The sequence below is a fragment of the Pan paniscus genome, chromosome 6 (assembly GCF_029289425.2).
Source record: "Pan paniscus chromosome 6, NHGRI_mPanPan1-v2.0_pri, whole genome shotgun sequence".
Lineage (NCBI taxonomy): Eukaryota > Metazoa > Chordata > Mammalia > Primates > Hominidae > Pan > Pan paniscus.
In genome coordinates, this window is record NC_073255.2 from 151,294,092 (window position 1) to 151,314,827 (window position 20,736).

The following is a 20,736-nucleotide window of genomic DNA, read 5'->3' on the forward strand; positions in this document are numbered from 1 at the left end:
TTTGCCTCAGGAAGTTTGAATATGCTAGTACCCAATGTCAGGTATTCTCTCTCTTCATTCATATATCCCAGCTCAAGATGCATAATTACTCTGAATCCTGACTCTTTCAACTGGATGACATCTTTCCTTTCTCAAGCTTATCTGATATTTGATGTTGCTATCATTTTTTGGCATTTAATGATACTGACATTTTTTAAAAAGGTTAATATTGGTATCTTTCCTCTTTAACAAATTCTATAAAGTCTTTGACATCAAAGACTGTGTCCAAAGGGTGCTTAACATGTGTTGTACACATAATAGTTGTTCAACAAATACTCTGAAGATTAATGGACAATTAATAATTATGATTATAATAAATGGGACATTTTAGTGTAATTAAATTAGATGTGCATTTTAAAGAATAATAAAGCAGTCCTGGAACATCCTCTCCTTATTATAATTAAATTTGAATTTACTGGTCTACTTCTTCTAGTACTATATCTAAGACATGAGAGCATTTTAAATTCCTACTCAATTAAGCTTTAAATGTACTTTACAATTGACAGATATAAATCACATTGGAATAAAATATCCTTCTTAATGTTATATGAAGTCAGAATTCCCTATAATATAAATCTTGGGTAACAATTTCTTTTGCAGGGGGAAACACCCCCATTTTCAAAACGATCTTTTAAAGTAATTTTGATAAAACTTATCAAAGGTTGCCGATTTGTATCTTTTTAGTTGCAGTGACATTTTTTAAGTGTAGATTAGAATTCTCTGTGATAATCTAATTGTGCTCTATTGACATCAAAAAGCAAGAGAATTTGTGTATTTGTATATGTGTATTTTGACTTCTTGAATTTTTGAATATATCTTTCAAACTCAGTTTCTACTACAAAACAGGAAGCCAAAACAAAGTTATCTTAACCTTTTAGTGCATGATAATATTGATGTTACTATTTTGGTGTACAATCCAGTGGTCAAATGGCCAGTATATCCTGTACACAAGGGGCTCACTAACAGGGTTTGCCAAGAACAAATAAAAATCTTGATTTCTATAAACTGTAGTGTATTCGGTATGTATGAGAATAAAATGACTTTTAAACATTTCTTTCAGAGCAGTAATAATAATGACATTGATTGTTCACATTTCTGGAAATAAAATGGTCATTTATTCTAAAATTAATATAGAAGGTCTTTTTCATTTATTGTTAATTTTTGCATAAGAAATCATATCCTGAATTGCACCTGACTAACCCTTACTATTGTCATTAACCAACAGCCATCATAGATAAGAATATTTTGTGCCTTTAAAATGTACGTTTTAGATATCACAAGTTGCATTAACAGAAAAATAACAAAATCATTATGTATTCTACATCAGAAGGAAGTTAGCTATAAAGAATAGCTTTTTGGGTTTTTTTTTAATTGTACAGAATTTTCCAGTTTTTTTAAAATTGGTATTGGTTGGAACATTATCAATGTTAAGGTACTATGTACTCTGGATTTAAATAAATATGTAGTTTTTATGAAGAGAAGTTGGTAATTTTTACTTGAAAAAATCTGTTTGAAATATATGAATTTATGCATAGCTGAGAATCCTGTAATAATAAATATCATTAGTACTAGATTTTGTTAACATTATAAAATATATATGCTTTGCCCCAAACGCTGAATTTATAAACTTTGAAATGAAAGCATTGCTTTTGCTAAAAATGCTTTACAATTTGGTCTCAATTAATCTCAGGTTTTTCTGAAAATAATGTTTTAGAAAATTTTGTTATTAAAAACCTCACCTATGTATGGTTTAAAGTAACCCATATCAATCTAATTCTCAACCTGAATAATTGTAAGTATAAAACTTCATATTGCTATATTTTCTTAGAACTTCAGTGGTAGAATTTGAAATACTAAGAACATTCAGCATAGTTTTAGAAATACTAATATTATGTTTTATTGTTTTAGAAGTCTTAAATTTTTTAAAAATAGTTTATAAAAGTTAATAGGTGTGAACGGATACTTATTTATGAACTTTTAAGCAAACATATAATCTGAATATTTAGGTGAGGTATTTCAGGGTGAATGTTTAAATCTGTACATTTAGATATCCTTGAAAATTAAGTTGAAATCTAGACAATATTACACTTGCTGTGTAGTATTGATGAAAATAGTAATAATCATGCTAATAACAATAAGAAGAATAAGAAGGAGGATAATATCTAATATGTATTGAACACCCTACATTTTTGGGACTATTCTGAGTACTTTACATGTACTCGCTTATTTAATCATCTCATAACCCTTTGAGATGAATACTGTTCACTTACAAAATTTACAGAAATAGGTAATGAACTATGAAGATGGAAATAAGTAATGATGTGTATAACCGATAAATAAATTTTCCAAGTTGAGAAAGCTAATAAGTGGTGGAGCTGTAATACAAACATGTATGGTATAGCTTCAGAGCCCTAATCTTACCCTTTACACGGAAGTCCTAAAGACATAGTCTCCTCATTTGCAAAATACAGTCAATACTACTACAATAACTCTTGCTGCTGTGCCTCCTGCTACTACTTTTCATGAGATAGCAATGCAGAATTAATAATAAAACATATTTTGAACCATACAAATGTAAACGGACCCTTTATCAAACATGTCTGTATTAGTTCTCACACTGCTAATAAAGATATACCCGAGACTGGGTAATTTATAAAGTAAAGGAGTTTTAATGGACTCACAGTTCCACATGGCTGGGGAGGCCTCACAATCATGGTGGAAGGCAAAGGGGAAGCAAGACATATCTTACATGGTGGCAGGCAAGAGCACATGTGCAGGGGAACTCCTATTTATGAAATTATCAAATCTCATGAGACTTATTCACTATTACAAGAAGAGGATGGGAAAAACCCACCCCCATTACTCATTTACCCCCACCAGTTTCTCCCACAACACTTGGGGATTATGGAAGCTATAATTCAAGATGAGATTTGGGTGGGGACACAGCCAAACCATATCATTCCACCCCTGGCCCCTCCCAAATCTCATGTCCTCACATTTCAAAACCAGTCATCCCTTCCCAACTGTCCCCCAAAGTCTTAACTCATTTCAGCATTAACTTAAACGTCCACAGTCCAAAGTCTCATCTGAGACAAGGCAAGTCCCTTCTACCTATCAGCCTGTAAAATCAAAAGCAAGTCAGTTACTTTCTTGATACAACAGGGATACAAGCATTGGGTAAATACACCCATTCCACATGGGAGAAATTGGCCAAAATGAAGCCATGCAGGCCCCATGCAAGTTTGAAATCCATCAAGATAGCCAAATCTTAAAGCTCTGAAATGATCTCCTTTGACTCCATGTCTCACATCCAGGTCACGTTCCTATAAGACGTGGGTTCCCATAGCCTTGGGCAGCTCCACCCCTGTGGCTTTGCAGGGTACAGCCCCCATCCTGGCTGCTTTCACAGACTGGCATTGAGTGTGCAGCTTTTCTAGGTGCACAGTGCAAGCTGTCAGTGAATCTACCACTCTGGGGTCTGGAGGATGGTGGCCCTCATCTCACAGCTCTGCTAGGCAGTGTGCCAGTGGGGACTCTGTGTGAGGGCTCCCACCCCACCTTTGCCTTTTGCACTGCCCTAGCAGAGGTTCTCCATGAGCACCTCAACCCTACAGCAAACTTCTGCCTGGACATCCAGAAATTTGCATACATCCTCTGAAATCTAGGCAGATGTTCCCAAATCTAAATTCTTGACTTCTGTGCCCCAACAGGATCAACACAATGTGGCAGCTGCCAAGGCTTGGGGCTTGAAACCTCTGAAGCCACAGCATGAGCTGTACCTTGACCCTTTTTATCCATGACTGGAGCAGCTGGGATGCAGGGCACCAAGTCCCTAGGCTGCACACAGCAGGAGGGCCCTGGACCCAACCCAGGAAACCATTTTTTCCTCCTAAGCCTCTGGGCCTGTGAAGGAGGGGCTGCTGTGAAGGTCCTCAACATGCTCTGGAGACGTTTTCTCCATTGTCTTGGTGATTAACATTGGGCCCCTCATTACTTATGCAAACTTCTGCTGCCAGCTTGAATTTCTCCCCAGAAAATGGGTTTTTCTTTTCTATCACATCATCAGGCTGCAAATTTTCCAAACTTTTATGCTCTGCTTCCTCTTGAATACTTTGTTGCTTAAATATTCTTCCACCAGATACCCCAAATCATCTCTCAAGTTCAAAGTTCCACATATTGCTAGGGCATGGGCAAAAGCCATCAGTTTCCTTGCTAAAGCACAGCAAGAATCACCTTTGCTCCAGTTCCCAACAAATTCCTCATCTCCATCTGAGACCACATCAGCCTGGACTTTTATTGTTTATATCACTATCAGCATATTGGTCAAAGCCATTCAACAAGTCTCTAGGAGGTTCCAAATTTTCCCACATTTTCCTGTCTTCTGAGCCCCCCAAACTGTTCCAACCCATGCCTGTTACCCAATTCCAAAGTCGCTTCCACATTTTCAGGTATATTTACAACAGCACCCAACTCTTGGTATTAATTTATTGTATTAGTCAATTCTCATGCTGCTAATCAAGACATACCTGAGACTGGGTAATTTATAAAGAAAAACAGATTTTATGGACTCACAGTTCCACATGGCTGGGGAGGACTCACAGTTTCGGTGGAAGGCAAAGGGGAGGCAAGACATGTCTGATATGGTGGCAGGCAAGAGCACATGTGCAAATGAACTCCCCTCTATAAAACCATCAGATCTAGTGAGATTTATTCACTGTTACAAGAACAGCCCGAGAAAAACCCACCCCCATGATTCAGTTACCTCCCACCGGGTTTCTCCCAAGACTCACGGGGATTATGGGAGCTACAATTCAAAATGAGATTTGGGCGGAGACACAGCCAAACCATATCAGTGTCATATGAGGAGGTTAACACTTACAAAGACTGGCTACTTATACTTTTTGTTGGTCCACTATGACTGGTGAAATATAATACTTATAAAATATAATGATTTTGTATGTGTGAAAATTTACCTCTTTAAAACTCAGGTTTTTGAGATAATGTGATCCATAGAGACCACAGGATTATAATGATATACAACTCATACAGATTTTAACTTTCATCTTCAGATTCAATTTTGCTGTTTTTACAACATATATGTCAGTGAAAAATGGTCATAGTTATATTAAAAGTTAAAAATGAACAAAAAACTTTATCCCAACCTATTAATTTAACGATAAATTTGGAGTTCAAGGTTTAAGCTCTACCTTTGGCCTAACTAAAGAAATTTAGGAGGACACATTGCAAAATTCAAGAATTCCTTAAATTACCTAGTATTTAAATGCTGTGTGTTCATTGAACCTTTGTAATAACCCCCTTATAACTTCTGAAATTATATTACCAAATAACTGCTGGGAGGCTCAACATATTTCCTGTTAATGAGCTCACAAACAGGAAACAGGCTTAAGAAAACAATACTGTGAAATATGAACACTTTTAAATGATTGATAGGAAAAAATAAAGAATAAAACCCACTGTGTTCTCTAAGATTTTATTAGGTTACTCCACCTGCAAAAACAGATGTTATATCTATTTCAGATCATTTTGTCAGTGATATTTTAGGCACTTTCTAAATGATAATCAATCTTGATTTTAGAAGTTAAAAACCTTTCAAGATTTAAAGATCTCTCTGCTATACACTGCTATGATAACACCACATTTTTAAGACATATATCTTTTTGTAATTAAGATTAATTTTTAATGGAAAATATCACTTCCATTTTTATTTTAATATTTTTAAAAAGTAATTGAGGAATGATAATATTCACTAATTTATATAAGTTGGGTTTTTTTGAAACTAGCCTCTAGCCTTGGATATTTGTTTTAAATATACTAGAAATAAAACAATAAGGATTTGGTTACAGCTTGGAAATAGTCAATTCATCTAACTACATGAATATTTGAGTTAGCCAGAGGTAGTCTGAAATTGGTTCTATTTATTTATTATTTGACCCTTTAATTACATAAGTTGTCTCTAGTCCTTTTCTCTTTTCCTCCTTTCCAGTATTTCCCATTCTTCTGCTTGAATGAATTCCTAATCTTTCTCCCCTCTTAGAGCTTGAGAGCTCGAAGCCACTAGATTGTATTGGGAGTGAGAGTAGCAGAAACCAGAAAGGCACACATACCTTGTTACCCGTTTTACCTACCACAAGCCCAGAAGAATACAGATAATAAACCTTCATTTCCAACTGTGAAGTTCACCAGGTGGAGGTTAAAGATGAAAAGTGTATTTACCATCTGATTAAAATATGGACCAAATACCCCAACAGACACTTCACCAAATAAAATATGTAGGTGGCAAATAAGTATATGAAAAGATGCTCCACATTGTATGCCATCAAGGAAATGCAAATTAAAACAACAACGAGATATTGCTGTGTATCTACTATCAGAATGGCCCAAATCCAGAACACTGACAAAAAATGCTGGCAAGGATGTGGAGCAACAGGGACTTCTGTTCCTTATTGGTGAAATGCGGAAATGGTACAGCCACTTCTGAAGTCAGTTTTGCAGTTTCTTACAAAACTAAGCATATTCTATATGATCAGCAATTGTGCTCCTCTGCATCCCCAAGGATTGAAAACTTATATCCACACAACAATCTGCATATGAATGTTTATAGTAGGGTTAATTATAAATCCCAAAACATGGAAGCAACCAAGATGTCTTTCAATAGATAAATAGATAAATTGTGGCATATATGGACAATGGAGTGTTATTCAGCATTAAAATGAAATGAGTTATCAAACTGTGAAAAGATATGGAGAAAATGTAAATGCGCATTACTAGGTGAAAGAAGCTTATCTAAAAAAGCTACATACTATACGATTCCAACTGTACAACATCCTGGAAAGAGCAAAACTATGGAGGTGTAAAAAGATCAGTGATTGTCAGGGGCTCAGGGAGGTAGGGATGTATAGGTGGAGCACACAGAACTTTTAGGGCAGTAAAACTACTTTCTATGATACTCTGTACTCTAATGGTGGATGCATGTCATTACACTTTTTTTTTTATACTTTAAGTTTTAGGATACATGTGTACAATGTGCAGGTTTGTTACATATGTATACATGTGCCATGTTGGTGTGCTGCACCCATTAACTCGTCATTTAACATTAGGTAAATCTCCTAATGCTATCCCTCCCCCATCCCCCCACCTCACAACAGGCCCTGGTGTGTGATGTTCCCCTTCCTGTGTCCATGTGTTCTCATTGTTCAATTCCTACCTATGAGTGAGAACATGCGGTGTTTGGTTTTTTGTCCTTGTGATAGTTCGCTGAGAATGATGGTTTCCAGCTTCATCCATGTCCCTACAAAGGACATGAACTCATCATTTTTTATAGCTGCATAGTATTCCATGGTGTATATGTGCCACATTTTCTTAATCCAGTCTATCATTGTTGGACATTTGGGTTGGTTCCAAGTCTTTGCTATTGTGAATAGTGCCACAATAAACATACGTGTGCATGTGTCTTTATAGCAGCATGTTTTATAATCCTTTGGGTATATACCCAGTAATGGGATGGCTGGGCCAAATGGTATTTCTAGTTCTAGATCCCTGAGGAATCGCCACACTGACTTCCACAATGGTTGAACTAGTTTACAGTCCCACCAACAGTGTAAAAGTGTTCCTATTTCTCCACATCCTCTCCAGCACCTGTTGTTTCCTGACTTTTTAATGATTGCCAGTCTAACTGGTGTGAGATGGTATCTCATTGTGGTTTTGATTTGCATTTCTCTGATGGCCAGTGATGATGAGTATTTTTTCGTGTGTCTTTTGGCTGCGTAAATGTCTTATTTGGAGAAGTGTCTGTTCATGTCCTTCGCCCACTTTTCGATGGGGTTGTTTGTTTTTTTCTTGTAAATTTGTTTGAGTTCATTGTAGATTCTGGATATTAGCCCTTTGTCAGATGAGTAGATTGCAGAAATTTTCTCCCATTCTGTAGGTTGCCTGTTCACTCTGATGGTAGTTTCTTTTGCTGTGCAGAAGCTCTTTAGTTTAATTAGATCCCATTTGTCAATTTTGGCTTTTGTTGCCATTGCTTTTGGTGTTTTAGACATGAAGTCCTTGCCCATGCCTATGTCCTGAATGGTATTGCCTAGGTTTTCTTCTAGGGTTTTTATGGTTTTAGGTCTAACATTTAAGTCTTTAATCCATCTTGAATTAATTTTTGTCGTTGGTTCTGTTTATATGCTGGATTACGTTTATTGATTTGCTGAACTAGCCTTGCATCCCAGGGATGAAGCCCACTTGATCATGGTGGATAAGATTTTTGATGTGCTGCTGGATTTGGTTTGCCAGTATTTTATTGAGGATTTTTGCATCGATGTTCATCAGGGATATTGGTCTAAAAGTCTCTTTTTTTGTTGTATCTCTGCCAGGCTTTGGTATCAGGATGATGCTGGCCTCATAAAATGAGTTAGGGAGGATTCCCTCTTTTTCTATTGATTGGAATAGTTTCAGAAGGAATGGTACCAGCTCCTCCTTATACCTCTGGTAGAATTAGGCTGTGAATCCATCTGGTCCTGGACTTTTTTTGGTTGGTAAGCTATTAATTATTGCCTCAATTTCAGAGCCTGTTATTGGTCTATTCAGAGATTCAACTTCTTCCTGGTTTAGTCTTGGGAGGGTGTATGTGTCCAGGAATTTATCCATTCCTTCTAGATTTTCTAGTTTATTTGCGTAGAGGTGTTTATAGTATTCTCTGGTGGCAGTTTGTATTTCTGTGGGATCGGTGGTGATATCCCCTGTATCATTTTTTATTGCGTGTATTTGATTCTTCTATCTTTTCTTCTTTATTAGTCTCGCTAGCAGTCTATCAGTTTTGTTGATCTGTTCAAAAAACCAGCTCCTGGATTCATTGATTTTTTGAAGGGTTTTTTTGTGTCTCTATTTCTTTCAGTTCTGCTCTGATCTTAGTTATTTCTTGCCTTCTGCTAGCTTTTGAATGTGTTTGCTCTTGCTTCTCTAGTTCTTTTAATTGTGATGTTAGGGTGTCAATTTTAGATCTTTCCTGCTTTCTCTTGTGGGCATTTAGTTCTATAAATTTCCCTCCACACACTGCTTTGAATGTGTCCCAGAGATTCTGATATGTTGTGTCTTTGTTCTCGTTGGTGTCAAACAACATCTTTATTTTTGCCTTCATTTCGTTATGTACCCAGTAGTCATTCAGGAGCAGGTTGTTCAATTTCCATGTAGTTGAGCGGTTTTGAGTGAGTTTCTTAATACTGAGTTCTAGTTTGATTGCACTGTGGTCTGAGAGACAGTTTGTTATAATTTCTGTTCTTTTACATTTCCTGAGGAGTGCTTTACTTCCAACTATGTGGTCAATTTTGGAATAGGTTTGGTGTGGTGCTAAAAAGAATGTATATTCTGTTGATTTGGGATAGAGAGTTCTGTAGATGTCTATTAGGTCCGCTTGGTGCAGAGCTGAGTTCAATTCCTGGATATCCTTGTTAACTTTCTGTCTCGTTGATCTGTCTAAGGTTGACAGTGGGGTGTTAAAGTCTCCCATTATTATTGTGTAGGAGTCTAAGTCTCTTTGTAGGTCTCTAAGGACTTGCTTTACGAATCTGGGTGCTCCTGTATTGGGTGCATATACGTTTAGGACAGTTAGCTCTTCTTGTTGAATTGATCCTTTTACCATTATATAATGGCCTTCTTTGTCTCTTTTGATCTTTGTTGGTTTAAAGTCTGTTTTATCAGAGACTAGGATTGCAACCGCTGTCTTTTTTTGTTTTCCATTTGCTTGGTGGATCTTCCTCCATCCCTTTATTTTGAGCCTATGTGTGTCTCTGCACGTGAGATGGGTTTCCTGAATACAGCACACTGATGGGTCTTGACTCTTTCCAAACCCATAGAATGTAAAACAGCAAGAGAAAACCCTAATATAAACTATGGACTTTGGGTGAGAATGATATGTCAATATGGGTTCAGAATTTATAACAAACGTTTCACTCTGTGAAGACAGGAGGTATATGAAAAATCTGTACCTTTCACTCAATAGTGCTGTGCTCCTAAAAGTGCTCTAAAAAAGTCTATTAGAAATGCACAGAGATCAATATCATTTATGTACAAAACACTAAGTACATTTATACAGAGAGAAAATAATTACCCAGAAAAACTTTATCTCACACGTACCCACACATACTCTCTCTCTCTCTCTCATTCTGTCTCTTTCACATACACACACACTCTTACACACAAGTGGATTTACTAAAGAAAACTGAAAAGTTATATGCAAACAAAGCATCTTTAATAGATTTGTGCCCTTCTACGTTGTGGATGCTTTCTGCATCATGGAGACACTTTGGGACAATGTGACCTTTTTTTTTTTTTTCTTTTTGTGAAGAAATGGAGATTGTAAAAGTGGTCTTTTCTGACAGGATGTTACCATAAGAAGAAATTATCTAATAGAATTAAATATTATTATTTGTCTTTAATTCACAGAAAACTTGTTCTATAATTCTAATGTCAACAGTTCTTCTTTCTATGCTGTCAGAATGAGGGTTTTTGAATTAACATATTTCTGAATACCAGAGGATTATTTTTAGACAATTAGAGGTAACTTTTTAATTATTAATTTTTTTAAATGTCAAGAGATATACATATTTTACCAAATTGATGTTGCAATAACAAAGTAAAGTTTAAGACATTTTGCCCAAAGTGATAAAAAGTAGAACTTTATAAAAACTTAAAGTATTGATACTTAAAATATTCATAACATAATTTGAAAAGAAACTGCCTTGAAATTACTCCTAAGTTGCAGTTCAGTACCACCACAATTTTTGCTTCAAATTCAGACTATGATACTGTTGAACCAGCATTTCTTTCTCTGTTTCTTGTTTGTATGTTTATGAGATAAAGCCTTGATGTGTTGTCCAGGCTGGCCTCCCAAATCCTAGGCTCAAGCAATCTTCCTACTTCGGCTTCCCAAGTAGCTGGGATTACAAATGCATGCCACCATGACCTGCTAAAACAATATTTCTCTTTTTATCCTTGGCCACACCCAAGAAAACTGTGGAATAAACATTGAAAACTAAAGTAATCTGGACCAAGTTTTCTCGGACCACTAGTAATTACTAGAAAGAAGATGATAATAAAAATCCATATTTTATAGAATATCAGAACATTTAAAATACAATGGAAGATGTATTTGCCCTCAGAGTTATTTGTATAAAATTAATAATATTGCAAATTCTGGAATAATTTTAAAAATTGAAACCAATCTAATATCTCTGTTAACAAAGACTCATGCCACTGAAATTTATATGAAAAAAACTAGTGGTAAAAATTTGATGACATGTTGCTATATTTCTATAAAATGATTATGCCTGGAATGATGCTTAACTTTTCTTAAAATTCTGCCATTTAACAAAGGCCGTATCAATTTTGTTTTACTTTAGTTTTCATTGCTTACATTTTTGAAACATTCACCTTTTCATTCTAATAATGACAGGTGGCATGGTTTTGTCAACACAGTAATGTTCACCATTCTTATGAAGTTCTTTGTGAGAAGGTAGCATTACACACACAATCAGTTATATGTACTACAGAGAGGGCATGAAAGTTTTCATTTCTTACTTTGCCCCTTACCACATACACAAACTGTAAAATCTAACAAGCCTGGAGCTTTTATGAATACTTGATCAAAGTTAAATTTGATGTGCACTAGAATGTGTTGGTTGTCTTCAGGTCAGCATGTGGGTCCAGAGGCTTGTATATCCCCTGCAGTCCTTAAATCACAGTCTGTTCCAAGATATGCTTCGTTGCAATTGCAAGGTTCTGCAGAAAACACCAAATACAGTATTTTCATTAAAATATTTGTTTTATTAATATTTAAGATTTTCAATAGAATTCCAAGTATTATAGTAACTGCTGTAATGTATTTTCTCAACCAAAAAATTTTTCAGACTTTCAGCAACTTTGATATATTTTTATTTTCTTTTTTCTTTGTTTTTTCTTTCTCTCTCTCTCTTTTTTTTTTTTTTTTTTTTGTTGTTGTTGTTGTTGTTGTTGTTGAGACAGAGTTTCACCCTTGTTGCCCAGGCTGGAGTGCAATGTTGCAATCTCAGCTCACTGCAACCTCTGCCTCCCATGTTCAAGCAATTCTCTTGCCTCAGCCTCCTGAGCAGCTGGGATTACAGGCATGTGCCACCATGCTCCGCTATTTTTTTAAATTTTTAGTAGAGACAGGGTTTCGCCATGTTGGCCAGGCTGATCTTGAACTCCTGACCTCAGATGATCTGCCTGCCTCAGCCTCCCAAAGTGCTGGGATTACAGGCATAAGCAACCATGCCTGGCCACATTTTTATTTTCTATATAGTGTTTGCTTTTACCTAACTGAATACTCAGTTATGTGGGACTTGGAGATAAATTCTGTATTTACTAGATAATAAATGTTTATTTGTTAGCTAAAGTAGAATTTTAGTTGCCAAAACATCTTTTTTCTTTAGCCAAATTAAATATCATAGAGCAGGTTTAGAGACTCTCCTCATATAAACCAATCTTATGTGTGACTCTGGCAGGATACACTTCCTTTAGATTAAATATATGTCAATGGAGTTGAATAGCAAAAGTGGTGAATTCATTTTGTAAAATAAACATTTACTGATTTACTTTTTAGAAAAAAAATCTATAATAATCCTAGTATGACTGTGTCCTTATTAATAGCTACTGTTTTGAAAAAGAAAAATGATAATATTTATGCTTATGAAAGGATAAACATTAACTTCTGTTTATCATAAACAACTATAAATTTGGCAGAATTTACTACTAACATAATACTATGCTTCATTCTGCTATGGGGAAAAATATTAATTGTACATGCTTCAACTGATGTCTTCCAATTTTTAAGAAATTATTCACAAAAAATTAAAATCTAATTAAATCAGACTTGTAAGGATGAAATACTCAAAGTAGAAACTAGAATATGCCAATCAGTGCATTACATGTTCATTGAGTACTCTGGCATTTCTTTTTAATCAACAGAAGGTAACATATTTACTGATAAAACTAGCAAAAAGGCAGAGAGAGCAATTAATGTTTGGAAAACTTTCAGAAACTGATGAACAAAAGATAATAATCATAAATTACTAGTTAATTCAGAAGTACAGAATTGAATTTTAAGATGTAAGTATACAATCATACATTGAACTAGTTCCTACCCACAACTTCAGCAAATGTATAGAAGGTTCATCTTAAGACCTAAAGTTACTAATGCTAAAAGAAATGTATTATTGAATGATCTTATAACCATTTCTCTCCTTCCTGTACTGTTATTTATATATTAAATTGCTATTTCACTGTTCAGGTATATATGTAGTATTTACCTAAATTTTTAATTTCTTGAAGGTTTTGTACTGTTTCATATTTATTTACTGTCCAATAATATCCAGTCCAGCTCAGTGGACTTATTAAATATTTGTTAATTTGCTGTACTAACCACACTCAAGTTACACATGTTCATATGTATTGGAGGTGGTGCAAAGTTGTATATAGGTAGTAATACTTATTTAAATACCTTGGAATCTAGCAGAATTCAATGGATCAAAGAAAGTCAATGGCTTACTCAGACTATGAGTTCAAAGTTGATAGGTAAATTTCAAACTGTACAAAATAATTATGTATTGACAGTGATGTAATCTAGACTACTGACACACTCATAGTAAAATAATGTTGCTAGTAGCACAGTAGCAGAATTTAAATTTTGCTAAATTAATTGTGTGCCCAATAACAGCTTTCATCTTTCCTATTGTGTTTACATTTTATTCTAAGACTGGAGAAAGTTATTTTTAAAATTTTGGGGTCAAATACATATATTTAAGAAAATACATAAAGGTCACTTTTAAAAGTTGCATTTGGGCCAGGCATGCTGGCTCATGCTTGTAATCTGAGCACTTTGAGAGGCCGAGGCACCAGGATCACCTGAGGTCAGGACTTTGAGACCATACTGGCCAACATGGCAAAAACCCATCTCTACTAAAAATACAAAAAATTAGCCAGGTGTGGTGGTGCACATCTGTAATCCCAGCTACTATGGAGGCTGAGGCAGGAGAATCACTTGAACCCAGGAGGCAGAGGTTGCAGTGAGCTGAGACCGTGCCACTGCACTCTAGCCTGGGTGAAAGAGCAAGACTCCATCTAAAAAATAAATAAATAAATAAATAAATAAATAAATAAATGTTGCCTTTAGATAGTTTAATAGTGACCAAGAGGTATTAATATATTTTACTGAAGACCACATGCTTTAAAGTATATTTTCTTCTAAAGGTAAGAGAACAATTATATAGTGTTCAAATGACATTTATGTTCATCATTTCATATTATCCTAAGAATGATCCTTTGGAATAAGATGGGGACAATATTATCTCCACTTATAGATGATGAGATTCAGATTAAAAAGCTCAGCACTGTACAATACAAGCCTACAGAAACTGAATGACTACAGGTTGACTTGAATTTTTATCTATTTGTCTCCAAGTCCTGTATTTTATTCTCTGAAACATCCACTATTATCTATGATACTGAAATGTTTTTGACTTATAAAATGATTATAAATCTTAATTACCACCTCTCAGAATCCATTGCTTAGTTAATATAGAGGTTTTCTTTCTTAAATTTGGTTTCACTTAGCTTTGTTTTTAATAATGGGAGGAAAAGACTGCAAATATAACTTATGTTTATAAATTTAAAAATAACCATCAGGAAGTGTAAACATTTCATTTACTGTGTTTAGTTTCTATCCTTAGATGAGCTCTACAATGGTTTGGACTTACTTAATATACATAAAAACATTTGCACCTCTTGTTCAGATCATTTTAATAAATATTTATTGACTACCTATTCTAGGCAGAGGAATTGCAAAGGAAAATGCAGTCCTTCCTTGTTTAGGAAGGTAATCATCTAAGTAAAATATATGTGGAAAAAGTAAATACAATACAGCCTGGTTAAGTGCAATACAAACACTGGAAAATAGGAAACTATTAACTTTAAAGAGCCATATAAGGTCAGATTGAGGAACAACACTGAAGCAACATTTAGTGACTGGGAACAGAATATTAACAGTCTGTTTATATGAGGATGGCATCATATTATCACAAACTATAAGTTATCTTAATAGGTAACTATCTAATTAATAACAGAAAAATATTCTTATACCAAAAGAAACATTTTAGTTAATAATCCACATTTTTAACTGGTTAGAAATTATAAGCTATTCAGCAGCATCTTATTTAATTTTATAGGCATACTTTGCAAATAATTTTTTTGGGGGGCATATTTCAGGATGATTTCATGTTGGGTGGTTGGCTTTGTTTCATTTTCACTGTCCTTGTTGGGCATCTTTCTTTCCTCAGGAGGATGTTGTCTCTTACACCCAGGTTATTTGTTAAAGTCTTTGGATCTATACTTAACTGATGACCTAGAAGAGCGATTCTCAAAAGTGTGAGTCCTGGACCAGCAGCAACAGCATCACCGGGAACTTGTTAGAAATGCACATTCTCAGGCCACTCCCTAGACCTACTGAATCAGAAACCCTGGGGTTGGAGCTCAGCAATTACCCTGCAGGTAATTCTGATGCATGCTCAAGTTTGAGAACCACTGGCCTAGAAGAAATGAACTACTGCAACTTATGAGGAATCATGAGATCCAGCTCACTTTTGCTCAATACCTATCAAAAGCTTGTCCCAGAGTGATTATGGAGGATTGCATGCAGGATACACACTTCATTAAATCCTCTAAAATCTAACTTTGATTAATTAAGTACAGGGTTATTGCTGATAGCCTCATAACTCTACCACCATTATAATGGATCTATATAAAATTGCTTAATATCAGTAGCCTAAGTTTAGGAGCATTATAGTTTTAAAAATACTTAATTGGCTACTTTATTTAACAATGTTTTAGGGATGTCGTTCAGTATCTTTTCCAGTGTTTGCTACCTAAGATCCCATTGGGGTAAAAATATAACTCAGATTTCACTGTTAGGAATAGTTCTGTTTGTGAGCAACTTACTTCCTTTCATCTTACACAATGAACCTTGTAATTTAATTATGATTTTCTCTTCATACGAGCTGTTAGAAAGCTCAGCATTAAATTTGTGGCTCACCTCTAGCAAATATATAACACTTAATGATGTGACTGTCCTGATTCTAAAACTTTTTCTCTTGGTTTTTTCCTTTTCAAATAAAAACACATTTAACTTACCTTCTTATTTGTGCGATGTAATGGTCATTTTAAGTTTCTTTTTAACGACAAGTTGAAGGATTGCTTAATTAATTAACAAATAACATTAAAACTTATGTGCCTATAGAAGATGCTGAACTATACCAAATTTTGCCAAGAAATAGAATTCAAAAGGATTAATATAGTTTTGGGTTAATAAAATGGAATAAAAAATGTAATGTCAGCAGGGCGCGGTGGCTCACGCCTGTAATCCCAACACTTTGGGAGGCCGAGGTGGGTGGATCACGAGGTCAGGAGATCGAGACCATCCTGGCTAACACGGTGAAACCCCGTCTCCACTAAAAATACAAAAAATTAGCCGGGCGCGGTGGCGGGCGCCCGTAGTCCCAGCTACTTGGGAGGCTGAGGCAGGAGAATGGCGTGAACCCGGGAGGCGGAGCTTGCAGTGAGCCGAGATCACGCAACTGCCCTCCAGTCTGGGCGACAGAGCAAGACTCCATCTCAAAAAAAAAAAAAAAAAAAAAAAAAGAATGTAACGTCAATAAAGATACTCTTGTCAAAATGAGAAACTGAAACTTATAGTGGCTCAAGGATTTTCTCGTGGTCAGTGAGGCTAGTTAATGGCAGAACCAAGGTGAGAATTTATGTCACCTAACCTAGATGTCTAAGTACTTATTCCATTGTTTCATGGGGCTTGAAGTCTTTACTGCTATTTAAAATTGTATATTTACTTTTAAAATATTATGTATACATATATTAATATATACGACCCATTCCTTTTAGATTATGTATTCTTCATTTATATTTTATATGTTATCTACATTTAAAATCTACAGAGGAAAAGTAGGTTTTTCTTTTAAGAAATATCGTTATCCACAGCATTAAGCATTCAGATTCAAAGAACCTTAGGGATACAGAGATTTGAGGGATTAGATGAATAAGTTGAGGCGTCTAAGACTACTTGCCCAAAGTAATACAGCTCTTTAGTGGTAGAATCAGGGCTGGAACATAAGCCTCTTTACTCCTTGTAGTAGAGGTTTTGCTACCATAGAGAAAGACAAACAAACAAGCGTTTTTTTTCACATAAAAAGTAATTATGATTCGTAATAGTGCAATTAATGCAAAGATGTTTTAAGCCAGGATAAAGATGGGGAATTGTTGAAACTAATTTAATTGTGCCTATCTGTTCTTGAAGTAGGGCCTGTTCGTTTATCACATTTATCAGTCTTTTTATCCATTCTATTCTATAAATGCATATCACAACTCACTATAGGAGGTGACTGAGTGAGCTTTATAGTGATAAATTTTTCTTGTTAGGAGAAATTACATCCACTAACTTGAGCTACTTCAGCATGAAATTGAAAAAGAATCATTTTGTCTTAATTTACATTCTTGATTCAATGAGAAAAATGTGAATTAACCCAACAGAACTACAGATGCTTGCCTCAGAGACTAAAGGTATACTAAATTGGTATCATTAGAAGTTCATCAATTTAAACATCATCCAATTTATTAGAATAGATTTTAAGCGAGGTTATTAAGGTTAGTTACGCCAAGCCTATATATTCATTTTTCTAAATATTCATTTGTTACTTTGGTTCAATTTTATTATTTTTTGATACATCTTTATCAATACTCCAGTGCGGTTTTCATTTCTCACCTAAGCTGTGCACATCATTTCTTAATCAAAATCACTGGGATAGTGCTGCGGTTCACTAGCCTTAGGAGCTGCTATTTGCCTTGAATAAATTACATGAAAACATGTTGATTGATAGATGTTGCATGTCAGAAAAGAAGATAACTGTATCTTCTTCAGCTTACTAAAAGGTCATGCACACAGAGTGATAGGAACAGCCACAGACAACTTTGAGATAAAGTGTATCATGAAAAGGTGTGCAACCTTGAAGCTGTGAAACATGGACTTGAAAGACATTTTCTTTTCAAATAGAAAGAAAATATATCCAGTTACATTTAAGTGTTAAAGTAAAAATAAAATATACTTTATCTTAACTATATTTTCCAATATTTTAGCAATACACAATCTCTGCTTTTCTCATGTGATTAAAACAGTGAAATTCATAATTATTTTTAAATTGATCTTTTAACTTAAAATCTTGTAAGGATATGGAAAAATTTGAGAAAATACTTTAATTTTATAATACACATTTATATAACAGTCTTAGGGAAATGAAAGAAATCTACATGTAGATAAATGTTTAATATTAATAAACTGGAAACAAGCTTTGGTAGCCTTTTCTTATTTTAACTTAAATCTCCAACATATCTAATTGTGTCTAGAAATAATCTGTGAGTTGAGGCTTATATTTTGTTTTCTGTTTCATTTTTCAGGCCATCGGCATATTTCTAAAGTGTGGGGTTTAAAACTGCATTTACCTAAATGTTTGTATTAAGACAAAACCAAAAGCACTTAAAATAAACCTCTGCATGTAAATATTGTAAATTTTTTTGGTCATTCAGCATACTTAAGGCATATCTGTGCTAATGTTAAGCCTTACATTAAAAAGGAAATTTTGTTCTTTTGTGAATATTCCATATATTTGCATTCATTAACCTAGCTAAGTTAAAAAAGAAACTGACAGTGTTTTGGAAGTACAGTTTTAAAAGTAGGATGGAATGTTTTTAGTTTCAGAAAAAACACTAGCCATGTTCTTATCTATCCCAAATTACTTTGTTCTCCAACAGAGCTGCCAAACTGTCAAACTGTCCAGCTTCAGTATATAACAAAGATTCTGTTGTATTGTAAAGATATTCATAACAATTTTTATGGAAGGCTGAAAGTGTATAAGTTCACAGTTGTAGCGATAACATGGCACTCTTCACTGTTTGGCTTGTTTATATTGGCACAGATCCCCAAAGTGGAGACTGACAGAGTCATGCAGAAATCTGGTATTTGAGTTGAAATTTACACACTTTAAGTGATGAACTAAACAGGCTGGTGTTTTCTTTTTCTTACTCAAAAAGTGCAAGGTTACACAATACAGACGGTTTTCATCTTTTCCCATAAATGCACAGATTCCTGGGATATAAATGACTGAATTCATCACCAATTCATCAGGGACGCTGAGCTATGCAGTTCTGTTTACAGTGGCAGAAAGTTAATATAAATTTTCATCAGAAGGGGAAGTTTACACATATGATTCTATTTGTCCTTCATTATTAGCACCTGAGTCTAGGCTAGAACGCATAATTGTCTACAGGCACAGGCCAAATAGATGCAAGGGAAAGGCAAATAAGCACACCAAAAATAATTTTATGGTTGTCTGTTACAATTCTCTCACTGGGATTCTTAATCTAGAAAATCAATAAACAACAGGAGTGAAACTCTTTTCCTCTGCTCAGGCATGGCACAGCCGAAAGTAGCACACAGAAAAACCATTGTGCTTCTTTTTGTTTTAGTTTATTCTTTCTGTGAAGTTTATTGGATCCCCTTTCTCCTCAAGCAAAATATATCCTGAGTCAGTCTGATATTTTTTATACATTTTTCAATCATTTTTTTGGTTCAAGTGACAGCAAATTTGACCTGACAAAATAGTACCTTCTTTTAATTTTTGAAAATAAGTTAACTTAGGAATATATATTTATCATAAAGATTTTAAAATTTTTTTATTGTATTACCATCTGAACATTTGTGGAAACTCAGACATTAGAGTAGACCAGTGCTATCTAAGGATGGCAATGGCTAAACCACACTAATGGCAAAGCCAAGATCAATGATCCTGATTTTAGGGTAATGGGCATCTATTCTCTAATATATCTTGATATAAAAATATTAAAAGTAGCCTATTTTTGGATATCATGCTCTATCAACATCAAGGATACATTTATTATATCTAATTTTATATTTCATTCTTGTTTTAATATAATTTATTTTGTTGGAATTATTATTTAATATAATTATTTAATATAATTTACTTTGTTGGAATTTTGTCTTTTAAGTTAAAATAAGCCAAATTAATCCACCTTTTACCTGCTGTTGAAAGTTGTTTACTTTTTCCCCCAATCTGGACCTCAATATGAACTTTCATATTATTTTATTCTTCTGATTGACTTTATTAATAAATAGCCTGTGCTCTTTTTGTCCCCACTGGTTCCTTAATAAAATATTGCTGCTTCTCTGTTTAGTAGCCTAATTTTAATATAGTTAAAATTATATCAAAATTTAATATAAATAAATTTTACTTTTATTGATTTGTAGATGAATAATAATGTTCATTAAAGAAAAGACCATATATTTCTAACAAGCATTAAGAAAAATGTGGACTTAATACAACTTATGGAAGTTCAAATGCCAAATATGATGGCTAGGTAGTACATAAAAATAAAATATTGGAAAAATATTTTGAAAGCGATTGCACAGTTTTTGCAAATATATGTTTTGATGATTTTTCACACAGGTTAATTTAAAAGTAACAGAGTTCATTTTTACTATAATCTATAAAAATCAATTCAATTTCTATGTTTTTCTAATTTACTTGTCAAAATCTTACAGTC

General features: G+C 34.4%; 1 protein-coding gene across 23 annotated transcripts in view; it reads left to right on the top strand.

Annotated features, from left to right (window-relative positions):
• Positions 1–20,736, top strand: part of FOXP2 (forkhead box P2) — a 608,228-nt gene that overhangs the window by 395,992 nt on the left and 191,500 nt on the right. Inside the window, exon 2 of one of the 23 annotated variants that reach the window (XM_063605588.1) lies at positions 15,396–15,606. The exons of the other annotated variants lie outside the window; for them this stretch is intronic. The gene's annotated coding sequence lies outside the window, so the exon portion shown is untranslated. The remainder of the gene's footprint in view (positions 1–15,395; positions 15,607–20,736) is intronic. 23 annotated transcript variants of the gene reach the window in all.